This window comes from Hemitrygon akajei, chromosome 15 (genome assembly GCF_048418815.1).
Source record: "Hemitrygon akajei chromosome 15, sHemAka1.3, whole genome shotgun sequence".
NCBI classification, from domain to species: domain Eukaryota; kingdom Metazoa; phylum Chordata; class Chondrichthyes; order Myliobatiformes; family Dasyatidae; genus Hemitrygon; species Hemitrygon akajei.
In genome coordinates this window covers 17,039,635-17,055,052 of record NC_133138.1, presented here as the reverse complement: position 1 = coordinate 17,055,052, position 15,418 = coordinate 17,039,635, and the positions used below count along the sequence as shown (strand labels likewise).

Here is a 15,418-nt window from a genome sequence, read left to right as displayed (position 1 = left end):
CTTCTGCATACCACTGTTGTAACATGTGTTTATTTGAGCTACTGTTGCCTTCCTTTCAGCTTGAACCAATCTGCCCATTCTCCTCTACCTCTCATTAACAAGGCATTTTTGCCTACAGAACTGCCACATACTTTATCTTTTTTTTGTTTTTCACACCATTCTCTAAACTCTAGAGACAGTTGTGCTTGAAAATCCCAGGGGATCAGCAGTTTCTGAGATACTCAAACCACCCTATCTGGCACCAACAATTATTCCATGGTCAAAGTACTTAGATCAACATTGTGTATTAATACTTCAGTAATATTTGAGTAATATTGTAAATATATTGTTATGTTAAATATTCTTTGTTTGTTTGTATAATTCAATATGGGTTATATTTTAAAATGTGAATAGCATACAAATGTGCTGCGATAAAAGTAAAATGAAACCAAAACACATTATCTGTGGCTCCATGTTTCTCTTTTGATTAGTTTTATGTTTTGGTGCTACAAAACACAATAGTGGCGATGAAGAAGGAATCCAAGGCAACTTGACAGAAAGCTTCTTGCCATCAGCATTCGTGGCTGACTTGCCAGCAGGAGGATCAAAATATCTGTCACACCATAGTTTTCTCATCATATCTTCCACTTCCTTGGCATGCTTATCTGGAGAGAGGGAAGCCTCACCTTTGCCAGCAACTTTGGCAACATACATTTCCGTAAACTACTTCAGGGTGAAGGCCCATCTATGAAGCCCAGAACCAAAATCAACTGTCCCAAAATTTGGATCTACTGTGATGTTGCTCATGGAAACCACTCGCAACTTCTCTGTAGGTGGAGAGGACGACATTGACATTCTCCATATTGTGTAGGAAAGTCCAGTACAGCTCCTCAGGGACAAGCTGCAGTTCCAGCAAGGCCCAGTCCACTTTGTTCACCATTAGAACTGGTTTGACTCACCCAACAATGGCCTAATGGAGCATGATTTCATTCTGTATACAAACCCCTGAGACACTGTCTACCACAACTAGAGCACTTTCAGTTACACACAGAGCAGCTGTCATTTCAAAGCAGAAATCAACTTGTGCAAGTGAGTAAATCAGGTCGATAAGAAAGCCACTACCATCCTTACCGTGTTTAATGAAGGCCAAATTTTGTTCCTTGAGCTCATAACCTTTCTTGTTCATCCTTGCATGTGTCAGAGAACCTGGTTTCACCAGCCTGAGAGGGTCAGTGAGAGTGAATTGACATGGTCAGCACATGCAATCATGGACATGCTACAGATGTTGGACTTTTTGCCCGTTATCACACGGATCTTGTCTTCTGTGAAGTTCACCGTCTCGCTGGATTGAAGAGGATCATGTGGCTCTCAGACTCAGCTGTAGGACGAGCTATGCCAATCACCTAGGTGTGGACAAAATGAAAGTGGTGGCTCCAAGCATTGCCTAGTGGCCTGGGATAAATCAGCAGATTGAGCAGCTTACCACACACGTTTCGTGATGCCACCACATCCAGACAAAAGGTATCCAGAGCTGTCAAGATTACTTCCTGCATTCCCAGAGTCAACTCCCACAACCACCGTGGAGGAGGCTTCACAACCTAAGATTGTTTCACAGTCACTAGTCTCTCCTGCCAAGCAGAGTAATGCCCTTATCAAGAAAGACATTAACCAACAGGAGGAAGAAATCCTCCACAATGATTAAATCTTTAGGCCTGAATGGGACAATTTAGAATTTACTAGGCTGTGGATATTTATTTATTACAAGTTATATGTAAAAGTACGTGAATGGCTTACGTTATCATACTACTGTATCACGTGTGCTTGCCTCACTAAAGGTAAAACAAAACTAAGACACGTTATTCCTGGATCAATGTTTCTCTTTCTTTAATTTTATGATTTGGAGTTATAAAACAACAATCACATTTCTTCCCCATTCTGATATTTGGTCTGAACAACAAATGAACCCAAGCCTTTAGAAGTGAGTTGCTGCCACATGATTGGCTGATTAGATATTAGGAATTAACAAGCAGGTGTACCTAATAACGCTGCTACTGGGCATTTATTGCTGCTATTTATTTTCATTGGCGGATACATCACTTGTTAATTCATCACAGTACATTGATTCACTAGAAAATGTTCAGCACTTCTGTGGTTGTAGTCTGTGTTATAAAGCTTGTAGACAGTGCGAGAGGGAGAACAGGCAGGTGATAGAGAAGGGACGCACTCAGACCGAAGGTTTGAGATGTGTCTATTTTAATGCAAGGAGTGTTGTGAACAAAGCAGATGAGCTTAGAGCGTGGATCAGTACTTGGAGATATGATGTGGTGGCCATTACAGAGAGATGGATGGCTCAGGGACAGGATTGGTTACTTCAAGTGCCGTGTTTTAGATGTTTCAGAAAGGACAGGGAGGGAGGCAAAAGAGGTGGGAGCATGGCACTGTTGATCAGAGATAGTGTCACGGCTGCAGAAAAGGTGGACGCCATGGAGGGATTGTCTACGGAGTCTCTGTGGGTGGAGGTTAGGAACAGGAAGGGGTCAATAACTCTACTGGGTGTTTTTTATAGGCCACCCAATAGTAACAGGGATATTGAGGAGCAGATAGGGAAACAGATCCTGGAAAGGTGTAAATGTTGTCATGATGGGAGATTTTAATTTTAATTTCCCATTTATCGATTGGCATCTCCCTAGAGCAAGGGGTTTAGATGAGGTGGAGTTTCTTTGGTGTGTTCAGGAAGTTTTCTTGATACAGTATGTAGATAAGCCTACAAGACGAGAGGCTGTACTTGATTTGGTATTGGGAAATGAACCTAGCCAGGTGTCAGATCTCTCAGTGGGAGAGCATTTTGGAGATAGTGATCATTATTCTGTCTCCTTTACAATATCATTGGAGAGAGATAGAAACAGGCAAGTTAGAAAAGTGTTTAATTGGAGTAAGGGGAATTAGGAGGCGATCAGGCAGGAAATTAGAGGCTTAAATTGGAAACAGATGTTCTCAGGGAAAAGTACTGAAGAAATGTGGCAAATGTTCAGGGGATATTTGTGTGGAGTTCTGTATAGGTACGTTCCAATGAGACAGGGAAGTTATGGCAGGGTACAGGAACCGTGGTGTACAAAGGCTGTAATAAATCTAGTCAAGAAGAAAAGAAAAGCTTACAAAAGGTTCATAGAGCTAGGTACTGTTAGAGATCTAGAAGATTATAAGGCTAATAGGAAGGAGCTTAAGAAGGAAACTAGGACAGCCAGAAGGGGCCATGAGAAGGCCTTGGTGGGCAGGATTAAGGAAAACCCCGAGGCATTCTACAAGTATGTGAAGAGCGAGAGGATAAGATGTGAAAGAATAGGACCTATCAAATGTGACAGTGGGAAAGTGTGTATGGAACCGGAGGAAATAGCACAGGTACTTAACAAATACTTTACTTCAGTATTCACTATGGAAAAGGATCTTGGTGATTGTAGTGATGACTTGTAACTGACTGAAAAGCTTGAGTACATAGATATTAAGAAAGAGGATGTGCTGGAGCTTTTGGAAGGAATCAAGTTGGATAAGTTACCGGGACCGGACAAGATGTACCCCAGGCTACTGTGGGAGGCAAGGGAGGAGATTGCTGAGCCTCTGGCGATGATCTTTGCATCATCAATGGGGATGGGAGAGGTTCCGGAGGATTGGAGGGTTGCGGATCTTGTTCTTTTACTCAAGAAAGGGAGTAGAGATAGCCCAGGAAATTAAAGACCAGTGAGTCTTACCTCAGTAGTTGGTAAGTTGATGGAGAAGATCCTGAGAGGCAGGATTTATGAACATTTGGAGAGGTATAATATGATTAATAGTAGTCAGCATGGCTTTTTCAAGGGCAGGCCTTGCCTTACGAGCCTGATTGAATTTTTTGAGGATGTGACTAAACACACTGATGAAGGAAGAGCAGTAGATGTAGTGTATATGGATTTCAGCAAGGCGATTGATAAGGTACCCCATGCAAGGCTTATTGAGAAAGTAAAGAGGCATGGGATCCAAGGGGGCATTGCTTTGTAGATCCAGAACTGGCTTGCCCACAGAAAGAGTAGTTGTAGACGGGTCATATTCTGCATGGAGTTTGATGACCAGTGGTGTGCCTCAGGGATCTGTTCTGGGACCCTTACTCTTCGTGATTTTTATAAATGACCTGGATGAGGAAGTGGAGGTTAATAAGTTTGCTGATGACACAAAGGTTGGGGGTGTTGTGGATAGTGTGGAGAGCTGTCAGAGGTTACAGTGGGACACTGATAGGGTGCAAAACTGAGCTGAGAAGTGGCAGATCAGCGTGAAGTGATAGGTCAGATATGATGGCAGAATATAGTACTAATGGTAAGACTCTTGGCAGTGTGGAGGATCAGAGGGATCTTGGGGTCCATAGGATGCTCAAAGCAGCTGCGCAGGTTGACTCTGTGGTTACGAAGGCGTACTGTGTATTGGCCTGCTTCAATCATGGAACTGAATTTAGGAGCCAAGAGGTAACGTTGCAGCTATATAGGACCCTGGTCAGACCCCACTTGGAATACTGTGCTCAGTTCTGGTCGCCTCACTACAGGAAGGATGTGGAAGCCATAGGAAAGGGTGCAGAAGAGATTTACAAGGATGTTGCCTGGATTGGGGAGCATGCCTTATGAGAATAGGTTGAGTGAATTTGGCCTTTTCTGCTTTGAGTGACGGAGGATGAGAGGTAACCTGATAGAGGTGTATAAGATGATGAGAGGCATTGATTGTGTGGATAGTCAGAGGCTTTTTCCCAGGGCTGAAATGGTTCCCACAAGAGGACACAGGTTTAAGGTGCTGGGGAGTAGGTACAGAGGAGATGTCAGGGGTATGTTTTTTACTCAGAGAGTGGTGAGTGTGTGGAATGGGCTGCCGGCAACGGTGGTAGAGGCAGATACGATGGGGTCTTTTAAGAGACTTTTAGATAGGTACATGGAGCTGAGTAAAACAGAAGGCTATAGGTAAACCTAGTAATTTCTAAGGTAGGGACATGTTCGGCACAACTTTGTGGGCCGAAGGGCCTGTATTGGGCTGTAGGTTTTCTATGTGTCTATGTAACTCTTCTAAACAGTTTTTTATTGCAATGATAGCTGCATAACTCATACAATGCACATGTGCATCAGTTAGAATGTGTAAAATGGGTGTAATTTGACAGTTGTTATCTGATGGGTAATGAAGACGTACAAGAACTGCCACAGGTATTTGCAAAATCCATGCTGTAGCAACAAGACAAAATATCAGATTTTACTTTGTGAATGCAGAAATCAAAAAACAATTTAAACCAACCACCAGCTAAAGAGAGAAAAGTGCAATGCTTAACCTTATTAGCTTACTGATGATTCACAATGCTTTGTACAACATTAATGCCTCACAAACTGTAATGGCATCCACTTAGCATTCAATACAAATGTACTACTTTTTTCTTGGTTCCTTTAGGTAGTTATTGCCAGGAGTAATAATGGAGACAAACTCCCACTACCTATTAAATGCTGCCAATGGTGTGTAACTCGGAGTCTCTGACAACCTCGTCTAGCTCTTGGCCTTCACATGTGGTTTAGCTACTAAGACCTGCGGAATCATTTCTACTGACAGGAGAAAGGGAAAAGGTGGGTTACTTGCACCTTAAAATCAGTCGCTTCAGGCAGATGCGACTCACCTGCTGTGGTTGGCAGCTTATTTAGGAGAAGGAAATCTCTGATCTCAAACCTCCTCTGCTCTGCGGCCATACCCACTCATGAGAAAGGCTTCGGGAGTAAACCCGGAGGGGAAAATCAGGAGCTGGAGTCCCTAAGGCAGTCCTAAGTTGAGTTCAATGCTGACTAGTACCAAACTCTACAGGTCTCTGTCTTTCCTTTGGGCTCATCAGATGAATAGGGAGGAAGAGCTTACTACATGGGCACCCGCTTGCTCCTCATATCGTACTGCCCTGGCCTGCATATCTAGGCAGATAGGACACAACATCGATGGTCAACCCAGACCAACGGAGGCCTCACCTCATCTTTACTTTTCCATTCTATTGCTCCCAAAATAAGATCCAGAGCTTTGTTTGATTTTGTTATGGTCTTCATGATCTCTGAGTAAATTGGTCACTACTTACAAGTCTGTACTCATAAATCTTTTATTTTGCCTCATTTTTAGCTTTTTAAATAATAAGTGATCTCCTCACTTATCATAAGTATTACCTTCATCAATGTGAAATTAATTTATTAATTTTTATGCATTCTTCCAAGTTGCAATTCATTTTTGCATTGTTGATGAAGGGAATGAATTTGGAACACTAAACATCATCAGCAGCCACTTCTGTTTACAAACATAGCAAAGTGAGACTACATTATAAAGCAGAGTACCAGCAAGAAAGGAAATAAGGAAAACTTTTCAGTGATGAAATGAGAAAATGCCCATTGATTCATCTGTGCTTTATCACAGTTCTTAATATGATCTAAATTAAAAATAAAAACCTTAACAATGACACTCTCACAAAAAGCATTGAGAAAAATCTTCAATTCCATCAACTTCAACTAAAGCTTCATAGTTGATAATTTAAATCCAAGTCAAATTAACCCAGGTAAAAGCCAATCAAATTCAGTCTGCATTGCAATCTAAGGCAATCTCGCTATAAACCTTGAGTACATACAATGTGACAGAATCCAATCATCACTAAATAATGCTTTAAAATTAGTAATAAATCAAAATTATTATCATGGCATTGTCACAAATTTGATTTTGAAGAAATTGTATTACGCTAAGTGACGTTATTCAAAACCTTAGTATTGAATCCAAAATGTGAAGCTTGCTAAAATTAGCAAGGTTTAAAGCTTTAGCCAGTAAATTGAAGTTGGAATATAAAATGGAAGCATATTTGCTGATGAAGCACTTTCTGCATTAAACAGCTGTGTAGAAGGTATATTTTAAAATAAATGTGATCTATCACAATTAAATTTTGGCAAAGAGTGAAGAATGAAAAGAGACTCTTTCCTCAAAGATCATTTGTACCAGCCCTTCCAATAAAAGACGACTGCATCACAAGTAAGTGTATTTACAGTTTGCCTAAGTAGGAAATGCAACTTTGATATATATTTTGATCTTCATTGATTGGAGAGAAATTAGCACTGGATCAGGAAACAGACTGGTGCTTGACGTGTTATCTGCAATAGTCTTTTTCCATTACTGCCACAGAATTCTAACTCAGGCCTGACAAACCCACATTTAGATTTAATTCCAGATGTCCTTAGCCTCATCCACATCTGAAGAAATAGGGAAATGATTTAAGTTAGTGAGGTCTATGTTTGAGCTGAATGCAATCATCCTAGCTAGTAAGTAATGTGTGTACACATTCTAACTCAATTTTCTCAGTGTTATTTAGACACGGTTGTTGCTTCAAGTTGATGGAAAGCATTCCTGTTCATGCCAATTAAAGCTAACTTCAGAATACTATCACACATTTGTCCTTGAAGCTTCTTGTGTACACATCTCTTACTTCATACTCCTTCTGCAATCTTATTTAAATCAGCTGCTGATACATCTTTTAATAACCTAGCATCATCTTGTGTTATTTTAATCTGCACTGTATACTTTTCCTACAGAATTTCATTTGGCTTGGATCTCGTCAGATAACAAGCAATTCCTTATTATACTGGATGCTGCTTCACTTAATTTAGGTTGAACTCTACATAAAAATCTGCAATCACACAGAAGAATTTGGTGTCTTAAAGAATAGGGAAAGATTTACATTAGCTGAAATATATAATTCAGGCAATTAGCAATTGTGACTATGTGTTGAGGCCACAGTCTGAAAAAGAACAATTTTTCTCTGTTTGTGTACAAGTCCTCAAATTGTGGGGGTTGCTGTCAGCTAATGGTAGCTGAATACTCAAAACTGTTCTCTGGTTTATCCCCAGGGGCACTTCAGCCTTTTCTGCCTGCACCTTGGTTGTAGTCTATTAACTGAGTATTATTTTGTTCAAAGCTTCATATGGTGGGTGTGCATCTCAACTTTGGTCAAACCTGCAGTTCTTCATTGCAGCCCTTTGGGTGTGGTCATTTAACAGAGACAATTCCCGAGTTAGAGATTGCTGCTGAAAATCTGGGCTGGGGTTAATTGTCATAATTTGCTAGGATTACTCGTAGTAGTATTGTTAGGACGGTATTGGTTTTCATTGATCACTGACTGCACTGTTATTGCCCAGGTTCTTGTAATATCTCAATATTCACTACCTGTTTCCTTTCCCAAACTTTTGTCATCACACTCAACAGAAATGGGGCATATATGGAAAGAATTATGAAAAACACTTATTTACAGAATAGTTCAAGCATAGAAGGCCACTTAATTTATCAAGTCAGTACTGGCTCTACGTAATATAGCTAATCCTGTTCTTTTGTCTTCTCCCCGTGAACCTGCTGATTCTTTCTTTCAAATACTTATCCAGCTCCCTTTTGAACTCAACAATTCAATCTTTCACAAGTATAACCCCTGACAATGTATTCCAGACCCTGAGTACCTGCTGTGGATAAAAATATTTTTGTTTCACAGGTTGCTAGTGCTTTTCCTTTTGCCAGTCACCTTCATTTGATGACCTCAATGACCCTCTTCACCAATGACAACAGTTTCTCATTAACCATTAATAAAAGCCTTCATGATTTCAAATATTTCCTTGCATCCTCTTCTATCTGAAAACAGAGACCTGGCTCCTTTGATCTATTTAATCGGATCAAGTCTCTTATGTCTGGAATCATTTAGGTAAATCTCTCCTGCACTTTCTTCAAAATTGTCTCATCATTATTTAAAAGGATGGTACCCCAAAATAGATACAAGACTCTTCTTGACTGAACAGATTTTTATAAATGTCCAACATTATTTCTTTGTTCCTGTACTCTTTGCCTTTAATTGTAAAGCGCAGGTTCTGATATGAATATTTGCTACTTCTTTTGGTATCTTAACAAAGTCTATGACTGCACCCTTCACAATTCATGATGGCAATATTTTATGCCATCTACAAACTTGGAAATTGTGTCTGTACTCCTGTTCGAATCATCATTATATATTAGTCAAATAGTGTTCTAATATAGCAAAGCCAACATCTTATTAGGCAAAACTGTGGTCTTAATAATCTACAATTGTTTCATAATAAATGGCTCATTAAATTAGCACATAACTGTCAACATAAAACATGCAGATGCTTGAGGCTGGAGCAACAAATAAACTATTGGATGAAATTAGTAGGTCAAGAGGCATCTGTGAGAGGGAAGGAATTTTTCACATTCTGCGTCTTGATGCAGGGTTTGGACCCAAAATATTGACTGTTCCTTTCCTCCCACAGATTCTGCTCAACCCATTAAGTTCCTCCAGCAAGTAGTTCTTTGTAGTATACAACTGTTTCAGTTGAACACTTACATCCCACTAAATTTAAAGGAAACCCAATTACACCCAGAGGCTTCCCACCCATAAATCAAGACTTCAATGGCCATTCTTTGCTATTCCATCAGACTATGCTTGTGCACATATCCTATATTAAATGACGGCTGCTCATTCATCTGACCATCTTTAACAAACTCCAGCTTGTACATCTCTGTTGGAATGGCATCATCCTTTGAAAACTGCAGCCAGCCAAACAAAGAAGAATTAGCATAAACTTGATACCAAGTGTTCCTGGCAGAGTGACATTGGAGCGCCTAGAAATCCAAACTTATTCAATGACTTTGACAGATCTGGGCAGCAAGGTCCCACATCACCAGGATCAGGGACCCAACAAACATCAGACTCCTGAATCAGTATGGATAACTTCACTCACCACAACTTACAGAATCTCTTTAAGTGACTCTACAACTCATGTTCTCAGGATTATTTAATTTGTATTTGCACAGTTTGTCTTCTTTTGCACATTGGTTTCTTGTCAGTGTTTGTTTATACTATTTATTTCCCTCTAAATGCCTGCAGAAACTGTATCTCAAGTTAGTATATGGTAACATATGTACCGTTTGTATTTGCTAATACATTTACTCTGATTTTGACTTTGAGCACAACATATATTATCACCCATAAGGGGATATGGCGGATATGACTCGGAGAGCTCCCACGGCCACCGGCGATCTAAGTGTCTGAGGCCGACTTGCGAGCGGCCTTCAGGAAAGTGAACCCTCAAGAAGCATCCGGCCCAAACGGAGTACCTGGCCAAGTAGCAACAATTTGTGCTGATCAACTGGCTGGAGTATTCAATGAGATATTTAACCTCTCACTTCAGTAACCTTAGGTGTCCACCTGCTTCACTTATACCGGTGCCTAAGAAGAACGTGGTAACCTGCCTCAATGATTATTGTCCAGTACTATTTACATCCACTGTCATGAAATGTTTTGAGAGATTGGTGGTGAAACATATCAATTCCTTCTTAAGAAGCAACTTGGATCCACTCCAATTTGCTTGGCAGTGCAATAGGTCCACACCAGATGACAGTTCATTGGCTCTTCACTCAACCATGGAACATCTGGATAGCAAAAATGCATACATCAGTATGTTCTTTATCAATTGCATCTTGGCATTCAATACCATCTTCACCTCAAAAACTAATCAATAAGCTTCAAGACCTTGGCCTTGGATAAATGGATCTTCAATTTCCTCATTTGAGGACCTCAATCTGTTCAGATTGGCAACAACACCTCCCCTACAATTTCCATCAGCACAACTGCACCACAGGGATGTGTGCTTAGCCCCTTGCTCTACTCACTTTACATTTACGACTGTGCGGCTAAGCACAGCTCCAATGCCATATTCAAGCTTGCTGATGTCACCACTGTCATTGGTTGAAACAAAGGTGGTGACAAATCAACATATAGGAGGGAGATTGAAAACCTGGCTGTGGTGCCACAGCAACAGCCTCTTACTCAATGTCAGCAAGAACAAGGAGCTGATTATTGACTTCAGGAGAAGGAAACCAGAGGTCCATGAGCCAGTCCTCATCAGAGAATTAGAGGTGAAGAAGTTAGCAACTTTAATTGCCTCAGTGTTATCTCTTCAGAGGATCTGTCCTGGGTCCAGAACACAAGTCCAATTACGAAGAAAGCACAGCAGTGCCTCTACTCGCTTAGAAGTTTGCGAAGATTCAGCATGATATCTAAAACTTTGACAAACTTCTATAGATTTGTGGCAGAGAGTATATTGACAAGTTGCAGGACAGCCTGGTAGGGAAACACCAATGCCCTTGAACAGAAAATCCTACAAGAAGTAGTGGATACAGCCCAGTCCATCACGGGTAAAATCCTCCCATCATTGAGTACGTATACATGAAGCATTGTTGAATTAAAGCAGCATCCATCATCAGGGACCCCGACCATCCAGGACATGCTTTCTTCTCACTGCTACTATAGGGAAGAAGGTAGAGGAGCCTCAGGACTCACACTGTCAGGAATAGGAATAGTTGTTACTCCTCATCCAGTGGCTGTTGAACCAAAGGGGATAACTTCACTTAACTTTACTTGCAATGTTTTCACAACCTATGGACTCAGTTTCAAGGACTCATCATCTCATGTTCTTAATATTTATTGCTTGCTTGTTTGCTTATTTATATATTTTTATTATTATATATTTCTTTTCATGTTTGCTCAGTTTGTTGTCTTTTTGCAGACTGACCAAGTTGTTGCAGTATTTAATTAATTCTATTATGGTTGTTTTTCTATTATGGATTCATTGAGAAAATGAATCTCAGCATTGTATATAGAGACATATGTACTTTGATAATAAATTTACTTTGAACTTTGGGGGATCAATATGGGTACAGAACAACTAGAAGCAGCCTTCAAGGGCAGAGGAAGAATTGTTGAATACATCTTCCTCTCCAAGGTAGCAGGGTAATGAACAATGTACAAAATGAGGATATTCTTCCAGATGAGACCTTTACCTGTTATAAAAATTTCTGGATTGCTTAAGATGAGCCATCACAGTGCAAGATCAGGGACTGACTTGTAAGTATGACTTACGCTAGAAAGAAATATGACTTTGGTGTAGGAAGTAGAAGCCCGTCAGATTTTAGAATGCACATTTTTTGATTCCTTTGCTTTATTTTCCTTTTCTCGTGACACCATTGATGACAGAGATAATTCCAGCTTGTAGCAATGCCAGTTTTTCAGTTATAAAATAGCTTCATTGAAAACGTAAAACACAAACAAATTCTGAAAAAAATAGTTGCAACGTGCCCAAGTAAAGTGACAAATCGCCTTTCCATTTTTGTTCTCAAAAGCAGATTGTTTTGGTTTTCAAAATTCCCTGGAAACCATCCCAGTTCAATCACTATAATTTTCAGTCTTGCTGACATCTTGATTAAAATGCACTTAGAAATTACAACTAACAATTTCTGTTCTGTAAGAAAAATATCTTTTAATTTATTCAGTTTAAGGCTAGTTCAAAATTATTTTTGTAAATTTCATTCAAACTGCTTCTGACAATAATTATAATTTGAAGAGAAGAAAGGAAATGAACATCCAAATTGTTTAAATGACTGAAGAGCATAGCACAGCAATTGTCATGCTTGTTTAAAATTGCAGCTGCCCAATAGCTATCTAGAGTTCTTGGACCATATTTGCTCACTCCCACTTGGAGATTGCCAGCGCTGAAGATATAATACACAGTCATAGAGTCATAGAACTCACAGCACAGAAACAAACCCTTTGGCCCATTGCATTTCCACTGACCACTTTGCCCATCTACAGTATTCCCATTTGATTTTTTTAGGTCCATGTCCTTTTATGTCTTGTTTAATCAAGTTTCTGTCTAAATATAGTATCTTAGTAACTCTTAAGTGTAGTAATTGTATCTGACTCATTACCTCTCTGGTAATGAGTCAGATACAATCAGGTAGGCTCCAGATGTCAACCACTCTCTCTTCCCCTCTCTCATGCAATGTCATAAATAAGGCCACACTAATTCCTCCATTACCTAACTAAACTGCTAATTTTACATGAAACACAACCACTGCACTTGAACAGTTTTAGGTGCACAACTCAATTGGATTGCTCATGAAGTTAATGACTTACAGAACATGCCAATTTAATCCTAGTCTTATCACAGGACAATTTACAATAAAGAACTAACAGTATGACTTTGTACTGTGAGAGGAAAGCAGAGCACCCTGAGGAAACCCACATCCCTCACCGGAAAGACATACGAATTTTCTTACAGAGGATGCCAGAATTGAACTTAGACGCATTGAGCTGTAAGAGTCTTGCACTAACCACTATACCACAGTGGCACACAGCAGAAGCTGATGATGTCCAATTACTATGCATAAATATACTAACACTTCTTTTTTACTATCCTAGTGTTTTGACAGTCTTCTGCAAAGAGAAAGGATATTACTTCTCCTTGGGTGTTATCTCTTCCTTCTGGTGCCATACATTCTGACCAAAAGAATTTACTGGAGGTCTGTGAATAAAATGACTTACTATCAAAAGACTTAATCACTCTAAGAGCTGACAGAGTGTTAATGTGTATGTAAATACACTCAGAGGACACTTTATTACATATACCTGTACACCAGCTTGTTGATACAAATATCTAATCAGACAATCATGTGGCAAAATTTTAAAAGCGTACAGACATGGTTAAGTGGTTCAGTTATTGTTCAGACCAAGCATCAGAATGGGAAACAAATATGTGACTTTGAGCGTGGAATGAATACTGGTGTCAGACAGGGTGGTTTGAGTATCGGAGAAACCACGGATCTCCTGGGATTTTCATGCACAACAGTCTCTAGAGTTTACAGAGAACTGTTTGAAAAACAAAAAATGACATCCAGTGAGTGGCAGTTCCATGGGTGAAAGTAAATTTTTTTTATAAGAGAGTTCAGAGGAGAATAGACAGACTGGTTCAAGCTGATGGGAAGGTGACAGTAACTCAGTTGGCCGTGTGCTACAACGGTAGTGTGCAGAAGAATATCTCTGAACACACATATTGAACCATGAAGAGGATGGGCTACAGCAGCTGAAGACCATGATAATACACAGAGTGCATTTCTGTTTATCAGGTTAGTCAAAAATTTGTTTTTACCCATATTTTATTGATTGTGATTCTCAATGGAAATATATTCTTGGAACAATGTAGAAAAAGTCAAACTCAACTGTTGATAAGAAATTGATTTCCATCAAAATGCAACTAGCTTCAAATAAGAGATTTTGTAGAGAACTATATCTGACTCTCTGCCCCTTTGCCTTTAAGCATACATGGAGATCAAAATTATTTAATGTATTGTCCACATAATTACTGGTGTGATGTCCACACAACTGAAAAGGTTAATGATGGTGCTAGTGTGATGCTAATGAATCTTGAGAAAGTACTACTGTACATAGAATTAATATTATATTTAGTATCTGTTTTACTTGTATAAAATCACTTTTTCCTACTGTACAATTATTCTGTGTTGTTTCTCCATTATAAATATAAAAAAACTTTTTTGAGGGAGAGAGAAACATTTTAAAGTAATGGAAAGGAACGATAACTAAAGTGGAAGAACAGGAGATCAGATTTGGATGACTTTAGTAAAAAGCCAGTTCTGTGTCACTTGTCTATAAACGTCTGTATGAATAGTCAATGAAATAGACAACCTTGGTAAAATGGTTACTGTTGTTCATTCACATTGCACAGTGTTTTAAGGGAAACAACTTTCCCGTCTTACCTAACAAGTGGGCTTCAATAAAGCAGTGCAATGTATTTGTCCTAATGGCATATGATAGATTTTCAATAAGCTTCTAGAGTCATTGCAAATCCAGACTGCCATTAATTTAAATTTCATTATTCTCTGCCTTTCTCTTCATTCCAGATCAAACATTCTGCAGACAAAACTGAAATGAGAGACCTGTCAATGGAGGTGAGCCCAAGTGCAGAGTAAGGTCTAGAATTAACTCAGACTCAAACAAGATGACACAAATAAAATTCAAAGGCAAAATCGCAATCAGTAGTACTACAAATGAAACTCTTACAAATGGCACCTGAGTGCTTGGCATGAAGCCTTTAAGTATAGACATTCCATGAAGGAATGTGGCAGGCAATAATTAGCAGTCTGAGTCTTAAAGGGAAAGCAGCAGCTAGTTATACTCTGTGGAATTGCAGTGCTGAACCTTGGATGCCTGCTGCTGTTCATTTTGGGACCATGGCAGTAGGGTTTAAGATGTCCCATGAAGGAATCCAGTCATAATCCAAGAGGTACTGCCTTTTACCTCAAACAAGCAGGTGTCCAAAAGTCTCCAGACTGTGTAGGTGGATTGTCCCTCAAAACTTCTGGGAGACGGAGGAGGTTTGGGAACCAGAGCCTAGGGGCTCACACTTAAGGGCTTGAGAGGGGACATGGAATGTGGGGTGAATCTGCATGGTGCTTGGGATTTGGAGAGGATAGATAACTTAGTTGATGAATAGCAGTTTTTTGAATGGACCTAAATATCGAAGAGCCA

At 39.7% G+C, this 15,418-nt stretch overlaps 1 pseudogene; it reads right to left on the bottom strand.

The window, feature by feature from the left end:
- Positions 1-378: 378 nt before the first annotated feature.
- LOC140739542 (elongation factor 2-like) overlaps positions 379-15,418 on the bottom strand; it is a 61,791-nt pseudogene continuing 46,751 nt past the window's right edge.